Source organism: Gossypium arboreum, chromosome 8 (assembly GCF_025698485.1).
Source record: "Gossypium arboreum isolate Shixiya-1 chromosome 8, ASM2569848v2, whole genome shotgun sequence".
Taxonomy (NCBI): Eukaryota; Viridiplantae; Streptophyta; class Magnoliopsida; order Malvales; family Malvaceae; genus Gossypium; species Gossypium arboreum.
In genome coordinates, this window is record NC_069077.1 from 35,298,810 (window position 1) to 35,309,657 (window position 10,848).

A 10,848-nucleotide genomic window follows, 5' to 3' on the forward strand; every position below is an offset into this window, starting at 1 on the left:
CTTAAGTTGATTTGGACAGAGATTGAGCTTGTTTTGTTGTAGATTCAGTTTGTCAGGTGTTCTCGGTTTATGCATCCGCCATTCATCTAGCTCCTCGATTTGTAGCCTTCGATCTTCATGAATGGGTCCTTTACTATTTCTTGCGAATGACTCATGTGCTTCCTTCAGACTCATTTCCTGTAAAGTAGGTTGTATCATATTGTCCGTTTTAGTAGAATGGGTTAAACAATCACCTTCAATTTCTGATGTGTTGCTAGAATTGCGAGCTTGAAGAGTGATTGTTTCGTCTCCCACACGGAGTGTGAGTTCACCTATGCCAACATCAATAATCGTTTTAGTAGTTGCTGAAAAGGGCCTTCCTAAAATTAAAGGAGTATTGCTACCCTCCTCTATGTCTAGAACAATGAAGTCAACAGGAAATATAGATTTATCAATTTTAACTAGCACATCTTCAATAATACCCCTTGGAAATCTTATAGTTTTATCTGCTAATTGAATGCTCATCCTAGTCTGTTTGGTTTTGCCGAGACCTAATTGGTTGAACATTTTGTAAGGCATGATGTTAATACTAGCCCCCAAATCAGCTAATGCATTATTAACATCTAAACTACCAATTAAGCAAGGAATTGTAAAACTCCCTGGATCTTTAAGTTTGTTGGGTAGTTTATTCTGGAGAATAGCTGAGCAAACTGCGTTAAGCTCCACATGCGATGCCTCGTCCATCTTCCGCTTATTTGCTAAAAGCTCCTTTAAAAATTTCTTTGCGTTTGGCATCTGTGATAGAGCTTTAATAAACGGTAAGTTAATATGTAATTTTTTTAAGAGTTTAAGGAATTTACCAAATTGTTCATCTGAGCGGTCTCTCCTTGTCGCGTTGGGGTATGGCACACGAGGTTTATATTCAACATTCACCGATTTTTCTTTATTGTGATCTACCTCACCTTGACCTTTGCTAACCACAGTTTCTCAGGCTCAACGAATCCTTCTTCATCTTGAACATTAATCGCGTTGAGCTGTTCCTTTGGGTTAGGTTCAGTGTTACTTGGGAAGCTCCCTTGTGGTCGTTCAGAGATTAGTTTGGAAAGCTGGCCTATCTAAGTTTCGAGCCCTTGGATCGATGCTTGTTGATTTTTAAGTGCTGTCTCGATGTTCTAGAAACGGGTTTCTGGCACCGAGATAAACTTTACGAGCATTTCTTCAAGGTTTGGCTTTTTTTCCTGTTGGTAGGGTGGCTGTTGGTAGCCTGGAGGTGGTTGTGGTCTTTGACATCCTTGACTGCCCCATGAGAAATTGGGACGGTTCCTCCAACCTGCATTGTAAGTATTACTATATGGATTGTTTTGAGGTCGAGGATTATTACCCATGTAATTTAATTGCTCGTTATCGATGTTGTGGCCATAAGGTTGGTATTCCGAATGGCTTGTTCCACCTCCACTTGCTTTGCACTGCATTGTTGAGTGAACCTGTGAAGAACTAAGAAAACCATCAATCTTTTTATTCAAGAGTTCTACTTGATTAGAGAGCATGGTGACCGAATCGACGTTATAAACACCGGCTATTTTCGTTGGCTTTGTCCTTATGACTTGCCACTGATAGTTATTCAATGACATCTCCTCTATGAACTCATACGCATCTTCAAGTGTTTTATTATTGATGGTTCCGCCAGCAGCTGCGTCAACCATTTGCCGAGTCGAAGGATTTAGGCCATTATGGAATGTTTGAACCTAAAGCCAAAGCGGTAACCCATGGTGAGGGCACCTTCTCCAAAGGTCCTTGTATCTCTCCCATGCATCGTAGAGTGTTTCTAAATCCATCTGCACAAAAGAAGAGATATAATTATGTAATTTAGCCGTTTTAGCCGTTTTAGCCGGCGGAAAATATTTTAGTAAAATTTTTTTGGTTATTTGTTCCCAAGTAGTAATTGACCCTCATGGTAACGAGTTCAACCACTGTTTAGCTTTGTTCGTCAATGAGAAAGGGAATAACTGAAGATGAATGGGATCGTCAGAAACACCATTAATTTTAAATGTATCACATAGTTCCAAAAAGTTTGTTAAGTGAGTGTTGGGGTCATCATCCTGCAAACCATCAAACTGAAAAAATTGCTGTATCATTTGAATAGTGTTAGATTTTAGTTCAAAAGTATTTACAGCTACAGCAGGTCTAACTATGCTCGATTCAGTTCCTGTTAAAGAAGGTTTAGCATAATCATACATAGTGCGTGGAGTAGGATTTTGATTAACTGCAATTGCAGGAGGTAGCTAATTGTCTTGGTTTTCAGCCATCTCTTCGATTGGGGGTTGAGTATCATCTTCTTGCTCGTTCTCTGTGTATCTTAGGCTTCACCTTATTTTTCTTTGGTTTCTGCGGACTGTGCGATCAATTTCTTCATCAAAAAGTAGTGGTCCTGACGGGTTTCTTCTAGTCATAAACTATAAAAACCTGTCAGAAGAAAGAAAAAGAAAATTAGTAAATTAGAATAAAATTAAAAATAAAATTAGATTGCAAGAAAAATAAATGGCTAAAGTAATAAAAATTGAGTTTTCCTAATATTTTAGTTCCTCGGAAACGGCGCCAAAAACTTGATCGCGTTATTTCATGATAGGTTTTAAATATTTATGATTAATCGTTCTTGAAACTACTATTATCGCGATGTAGGCAAGTGTACCTATCGAACAGTAGTATAGTTTTAACAAGACCGGGTTGTCGAACCCAAGGGAACTAAAAGTACTAGTAATGACCGTCTTTTTATTATCTAGCCTAAGAATAAAGAGGTTTTGTTTTAACTAACTAATTATCTAAACTAAGAATTCACAGAGAATAGAATTGGGGAATTGCTTTTGGGAAAATCGATTAAATTAAGACAATACCTAAAGAAAAATCCACCTAGACTGCACTTGTTATTTTGGCTCCGAATCAGACGATTTAATTATTTAACTTATTCCGTAGAGATCCCTAAGTTATGTTATTATCCCTATTCAAGACTAATAACATCTAATCCCTAGATTGAATAATTGAGACCTTTCTCTAATTATACCCTAGGGTTGCATTAACTCGATCTATGGATCCCCTTATTAGGTTTCACCTTAATCCAACAAAATCTTGTCACCCTTTGTCTAGGCGCGCAATCAACTCCGCTTAATTATGACAAATGTACTTTTAGACAGGGTCTATTGCTCCTCTGAATAAGAACTTATCTTGAATCAGTATCCTGGGATATCTAAACAAGAATTAAGAACACATAATTAAGAACAAGTTAAATATTTATCATACAATTAAGAAAATAATAATAAGATTCGTCTTAGATTTCATTCCCCTTAGGTATTTAGGGGATTTAGTTCATAACTAAATAAGAAAACATCTTAGAATAATAAATAATACAAAACATAAAGAAAACCCAAAACTTCTAAAGGGGAAATTAAGGAGAGATCTTTAGTCTTGATGATGAATTCGGCTTCTGAGATGGATCAATCGGCTTTCTTGGAGTAATTCCTTTCTTCCTATTCTGTGCCTCCATTTTCTTCCTCCTCTAGGGTGTATTTATAGGCTTTGGAATGCCTAAGAGCCCTCAGAATTAGCCTTTTCCGAATTGGACTCAACTTGGGCTTGGTAGGGACAAGCCCGTGTAACACGCCCGTGTGCGATTACTTCAGACCGTGCTCGAGCCTGCCAAATTGACACGGTCGTGTGATCTGCCCGTGTGAGGAGGTCCAAGCTGTGTTGATTTCTTACTTTGGCCCATTTTCTTCGGTTTTGGCCCGTTTCTCATTCCTTTCGCTCTCCTATGCTCTCCTAAGTATAAAACATGAAATTAAAGCATTTGGAGCATCGAATTCACCAATTCTAATAGGAAATCATCCATAAAATACGTTAAACATGGGGTAAAAAAATGTATAAATTACAATTTATCACCTACTCTGTAACATCCTGATTTTTCGGATTTATTCGCGGTTTTCAATATTTTGTAAAGATTTTAAAATTTTGTATTTGGATGTGGAATTAATATTTTGAGTAAGTAAATGGGCTTATGGAAGGCCCATGAGTTGGCCAAAACCAGTTGAATTTTGGAAATTTAGACTTAGGAGTTAGGGGTTACGGCTAAGTGGCCCTTAAGTAGAGTTGTGGGTAAATTGCATCACAAAAGAGCCTTGGTAAAGTGGCAAGGGTGACGCCACTAGGCTCCTAGAAAAGTGGCGTGTGGAGCAGTGGGGAAGGCATGGGATTGATTCCCTGTGTTGACAAATAGATGCATTTATTTTTAAGTGCAGGAAGGGTAAGTGTTGGAGTTCAGGTGGATTCTGCTAGAAGAGAGTTGGATCAGTTTAAATGCTTAGATTAAGGAGTGATAAGGGGAGAGATTTAAGGGATTTGGATGAGGCTAGGAGTTGGCCGAATGATGGGAATTGAAGAGGGAAAATCGGCAGGGGGTATTAGGTTGGTATTTCGGCACTTAGGGTATTGAGTGGTGCCGTTTTCTTCTTTAACACCTTAGGGTTGTTTTTCCTCTCTTTTCCTCTCTAGCCAAACCGCCACCTCCCTATTCTTCTTCTTCTATTTTTTCTTCTTCAAAACCATTCATCATACCTGCTATTCATCAATACTTTTGCGAATCCATAAAAGTGAAATCCTGTGATCCTTTGCTTGTGCCGATTTCTTCAAAGCCGGGTTCTTCTATGTTCTTTGTTTTTATTAAATCTCGATTATCTTATCTTAATCCTAGATACCGACGGCAATTCTTCTTCAAGGTCATAGCCTCATATCTCCATCTCCTTCACCACCCAAAAGTCAAGTACCACTGGTTTAGGGCTTATAGTCGAAATTTCATCAACCCTTGGATTCGGGTTTTACCATTGTTCTAAGGTTAAATCATGCGGATTGCGAGGAAATCAAGTAGGAGTAAGGGTAAGTACTTATCATCTCGGATCTGTTCTTATTTTGCAAAGTTAAGAAAAGCGAAATCCCTAAAATTAGGGAGGTGTCGATTTGAGCATAAGGCTTTAAGGGTTTGTAACTAATGTTTTCTCTCGGTGATTAGAGTCTTCTTAAGTGTTGGATTGAAAGCGTGAATCATTGGAGCAATCGGATTGAGCTAGCTATCGATTTTGACAAAAGGTAAGGTTTCAAAGGCTTTTAGGGACATGGTTCGATCATGGGTGAGTAAGTTTTGGAATTTAGTGATTATAGTTTGTAAATAAGCACTGTGCTAATCAATTGTAGGATATCGAAAGAGATCTCGATGAGCGATCGTCGTCATGAATCGGTGTGTACAAACACCCTTCCTTAGTTCAATTAAAAAGCCGAAATCTTTGAAATTTCGGCATTTCATAGGCTTGTGAGTATCTGAATGCTCTTAAGACATAGAGTAATTGTTAGATCTAGCACATAAGCGGTAGGTAAGTTCGTGTGACATTTTAGCGTACTTCGGAAAAAGGGGCCAGATGGGCCAAAACTGGGCCCAATGGGCTTACGGCCCAATATGGGCAAGAGGTGGGCAAAGTAGCCTGTCAGTTAGATGGGAGAATCAAATTGCATATGATTGTTAAGAATTACTGGAATAACGTGTGTAGTTGCGTAAGTACGAAATTACCCCTAAAGAGCATAATTACCGAAATACCCCTAGGGTTTAAATTGGTTAAACTGCATGATTGATTAATACTGTATTTTACATGATATGCATTTATTAATATATGTTGCATGGGATTGGGGTATTGATGGAAGAAGTATTGAAAGTGGTTTATCCACGTACTGGAGGCTTTGCCTCAACTCACTGATATTTGAGCAGCGTTCTTTTAACAATCTGTGGAGTGTAGGGTTGGGTGGGTTGAGATATTCCCCACATGGAGTGTAGGGCTGGTACGGGGACTGTGTAGCGGTTGGTGGGTTGAGTAGTCTCCCCAGTTGGGCTTGCATGCATTATTACTATTGTTACCTATATTCTTGAATCGGGCCTATGGGCCATCTTGATATGTAAAAAGGGCTAAAGCCTTGCTCATGTATTCGAAAAGGGCTTGGTCCACTTGTGTCTTCGTTATCTGAATAGGGCTTAGGCCCAATGGGCTCGAGCTTATTTGGGCTTTGGATGGGTTTTCAGATACACCGAGTTTTTCCTAAACTCACCCTTCCTCTTCCATCCTTGCGGTGAGCCCTAGTTGGTGGACTTGGAGGCAAGGGATTCAGAGTGGCCATGAAGATTGATTGCCGATTTTAAATAAGTTTAGCATTTAATTTGGATTATTTTATTATGCTCAAAGTTGTAATAAGGCCGCTCTTTTTAATTAATTTTATTTTGGGGATTATTAAACTGGTTAGCACTAGGGTTCGTTTTATAAAACTACTTGTTTTAAAAGATCACGATGACACGCAAAGTAAATGTTTTTTACAAGAAAATAAATATTTTCAAAAACGTTTTTCAACCTTAATCAGTTTCTTAAAATGAGACATAACCAAACAGTTTTTTTTCCAAAACATACGAGATGTTAGAGTGTGGCAATGGCGGTGTGCATGTCTAGGATTGGATCCGAAGGGAGCTTGGTACTTAGCGCATCAACGGACTCACCTCCTCTCCTTCCTAGTTTCCTACCTGGTGCACAGCTTCCATTCACTTTAACCTACTTTTAAAAGTGTCTTTTACAACACCAACTAAGTTTTTCCAACTAAGTAATACGGAATGTTTTGAACGCTTCGATGTGGCGCATTAGATCCGGTCATAATGTCTAGGCCGAGTTTGGGGTGTTACATACTCCTCAACCGATTCCTGAAGTACCACAGGGTGTTGAACTTGTTAGAACTGGTAAGCCTCCAGTAGATAAAATTCGTAAGTATGGGGCAGAGGAATTTAGAGCTACTGTAGAGGATGATCCAGAAAGAGCTGAGTTTTGGTTGAAAAATACCATCTGGATTTTAGATAAATTATCTTGTACACCAGCTAAATGTTTGAAATGTGCAGTTTCTTTATTGAAAGACATAGCTTGTCATTAGTGGAATACCATAACTTCTGTTGTACCAAGAGAAAACATTACATGAGAATTTTTCCAGATCGAATTCAGAAAGAAGTATGCTAGTCAAAGATTTCTGGATCAGAAAAAGAAAGAATTTTTAGAACTCAAACGGGGAAATATGACTATATCTGTGTATGAGCAAGAATTTGTTTGGTTGAGCAAGTATGCTAGAGAGTGGGTTCCAACTGAGGCTGATATGTGAAAATGTTTTGAAGAGGGCTTAAATGAAGACATTAAGCTGCTGATTGGTATTCTTGAATTAAAGAAATTTGTGGTACTGGCTGATCAAGCACATAAAGCTGAAGAATTGAGTAAAGAAAAGAAACAAGCTAAAAGAGAAGCTCAGGTTTCTAGTAAAATAATTATGAGCAAGTCACAATCATCTGCTTCTAAGAAATCAAAGAAGTATTATGATCGTTTTACAACATTAGTAGGATATTCTGGAAAAGAGCGAGACTCTCAACGCTCTAACCCGAGATCCTCATCTCCATTTGTAACCAGTGTTGGTAGTGTCGGTAATCCTAAATCAAAATTTAAATTTTGTAACAATTTTCAGTTTGGGGAATGCCGATTGAGAAGTGGAGCATGTTATAAATGTGGCTCTCTTGATCATTTTTTTAAAGATTGTCCGAAAAGTGTTGAAAGATATATTGAACAGACTTTAAAGTTGAATAATCTCGCTTCAAGAGGTAGACCACCTCGTTATCCTGGTAATGTCAGTGGTAGCCGAGGTACTGCAAGGGATACAACAATTAAATCTGAGGCACCAACACCGACAAGAACATATGCTATTTGTGCTAGAGAAGATGCTTCTGAACCAAGCGTCATTACTGGTACATTTTCTCTACTTGATACTAATATTACTTCTTTGATTGATCCTGGTTCCACACATTCATATAGATGCACAAATCTAGTGTTTGTTAAAAATTTACTTGTTGAATTCACTGAATTTGTGGTTAAAGTTTTAAACCCCTTGGGCTAGTATGTTGGGAATAGACTGGTTAATCGAACATGATGCAGTGCTGAATTGTAAAAAAAAAAAATTGTATTAAAATGTCAGAGTGGCGAATTACTCCATGTTGAATTTGATAAATTAAATGGGTTATCTAATGTGATTTCAGCAATATTAACACAGAAATATGTTAGAAAGGGTTATAAAGCTTATCTTGCTTATGTGTTGGATATTAAAGTATCTAAGTTGAAGATTCAGTCAGTCCTAGTTGTATGTGAAATTCCTAATATGTTTTTAGATGAATTGCCTAGTTTATCACTAGTTAGAGAAGTGGAGTTCTCTATAGATCTTGTAATGCCCCAAAAATATAGGGTCTTTAATTTTGCATGATTTGGCATAAATTCCATGTTTACTTTAATGGCTAGGTGATTTGGGTGTGTTTGGGAGTGTCTGGGAAGTCCTGTGTTGGGTCCTAGGTGTCTCGAGGGGTTTATTAGAAGTACTAAAGCTTTCAAAACCTCTTTATTGATTTTGATCTAAGGTAATCATGTTCGCAATTATTTGGTTCAATTGGGGATAGATGTGGTTATGTTCTATTGTGGCCAAATACTTGTTCCCTAATCTAGGGGTTATGCCTTTTAGATTCGTGCATATCAACCCTTGGGTTAGGAAGTCATAATTGATAGATGACTCTTTTATCGCATTAATCAACAAGGAAGGGTGATCAGTTCTAGCCAACTATCGTAGAGGAATAGCGGTATTTTCTCAACCAAAGTGAGTAAGTGTTGTTGATTTAGGGGTAAAAGTGATTATTAACCCTATTGGTTGTAAAGCTGATATGTGTATCTTGGTTGATTATAGGTTCGGAGAGCGTGGATCTTAGCTAGTTTTCGCAAAAAGGTGTGTAACCGTACACCCAATTTTGCTACTGTCAAAATATTGGATAAAGGTGTGTATTCACACCACTATGTTACTATGAATCGACAAAAGCCAAAAAGCCGAAAAGCCGAAACTTTGGCATTTGAGGCCTCACGAGCGTGCGAACGCTCGTGTGGTAAACCAAGCCCACAAATCATGAGCGACAGATTGTAGAGGCTGCCACGAGTGTTCTTGTGGGCTTAAGCCGTTATGGGCCTCGTTGGGCCGTGTGGGTCCAATGGGCTCATGGGTCCCACACGGATAAAATTTATGATAAGTGACAAATAATGGAGTGGGATATGGTGATTGCATAGTCGCGACTAAATTTGGGCTAAATAGGCCACACGAGCGTGTGGGCCCACTTAGGTCGAATATTGGGCCTTGGGCCCATTTACACTGTTTTGGCCATATGGGATATCTGAGTCGTTAGAGATGATTGTAGACCTTTTGAAGGGTCGTTATCTGTACCGAGACTCCATAATTATTTAAATGATTGAAATACCCTTGAGGGGTAAAATTACTGTTTTACCCCTAACCGATGAAATGACTATTATACCTCTAGTGGTAGGTTAGTTGATGTGTGTATGACATTTATATGACTGGTTTGAGTATGACATATTGCATACACGTAATGTTTATGACACGTCATACTGCATGGGGTTGGGTTTATGATCTGGAGGAAGTACTATATTAGTGGCTTTGCCACATAATTACTACTCTGGTGGTTTTGCCACGTTTACTGTTATTAGCAGCTTTGCTACATTACTGTTAGTAGCTTCACTGCGATATTTGTGTGTTAGCTGGGTGGGTCGATTTAATCCCCACATGGTGTGTTGGTTGGATTAGGGTGGGTTACATGACTGCATTGTACTGATATTGAATATGGCCAAGGCCCACACCGTTACTGTATAGGGCTAAAGCCCAGACTATTCAGTTACTAAATAGGGCTACGACCTAGACTGTTCTGCATGTACTGTTTACTGTCTGACTGTTTGGGGGATTACACATTGAGTTTTCGCAAACTCACACCTTCTTTTAATTGAACAGGTATTCCCCAGCCTTAGACGATTTGGAGCTGCGAGAGAGTCGGAGGTGGCCACACAATCGCGAATGTGTAACACCCCAAACTGGGCTTAGACATTATGGACGGATCCGACGTGCCACATCAAAGCATTCAAAACATTTCAGGTTTTTGTTCTAGAAAAACTTACTTTGTGTTTTAAAAGATAATTTCAATGCAGGCTAAAGTGAATGGAAGCTGTGCACCAAGTAGGACACCCAAAAAGAGGAGGTGAGTCCATCGGACTGCTTAAGTACCAAGCTCCCTTCGGATCCAATCCTTGACATGCACACCGCCATTGCCACACCTTAACGTCATGCATATTTCCAGGAAACCAATTTGATTAAGTCCCTTTTAGGAAAAGTGATTAATTTTGGAAAATATTTTCATTGCGGAAGCTTTACTTGTTGTCGTGTTATTTTGAAATCAATTACTGTTTTTGAAAACGCGCCCTAAAAGCTATTCAATTTCAACAGTTAAATATATGTAATACCTATCTTAATAAAACATATTAAAACTATAAAAATAATTAAGCAACCTTATTACAATTAAAGAACCCAAAACTTGAAACGTAAATAAAAAGGATGTCTAGTTCACCAGAAGAAAATCAACTTGTAGAACATGTGGCCACTCCGAATCCCTCACAGCTCCAAGCCCACTATGGTTGGGGATTACCTGCGTGGATGAAAATAAAGGGGTGAGTTTGGGGAAACTCAGTGTGTAAATTAACCCAACCATAGCCTATATTGGTTCAAACCACAAAGAATAGAATAAGTTGGCCTTAGCCCAGAACAGAAGTCAGAATAGAGCCCATAGGCCCATAACAGAACAGAACATATATCACATGTTTATGCAAAACCCAACCCATATCCAACCACATGCACCCCCATACCAACCTTTCACCATGTGGGAGACTACTC

The 10,848-nt window shown here is 38.7% G+C and overlaps 1 non-coding gene across 1 annotated transcript; it reads left to right on the forward strand.

The window, feature by feature from the left end:
• Window positions 1-1,740: 1,740 nt before the first annotated feature.
• LOC128280267 (small nucleolar RNA R71) lies at window positions 1,741-1,846 on the forward strand. Its single transcript, XR_008270447.1, has one exon. It is a non-coding gene; the product is annotated as a small nucleolar RNA R71 (small nucleolar RNA).
• The last annotated feature ends 9,002 nt before the right edge of the window (window positions 1,847-10,848 follow it).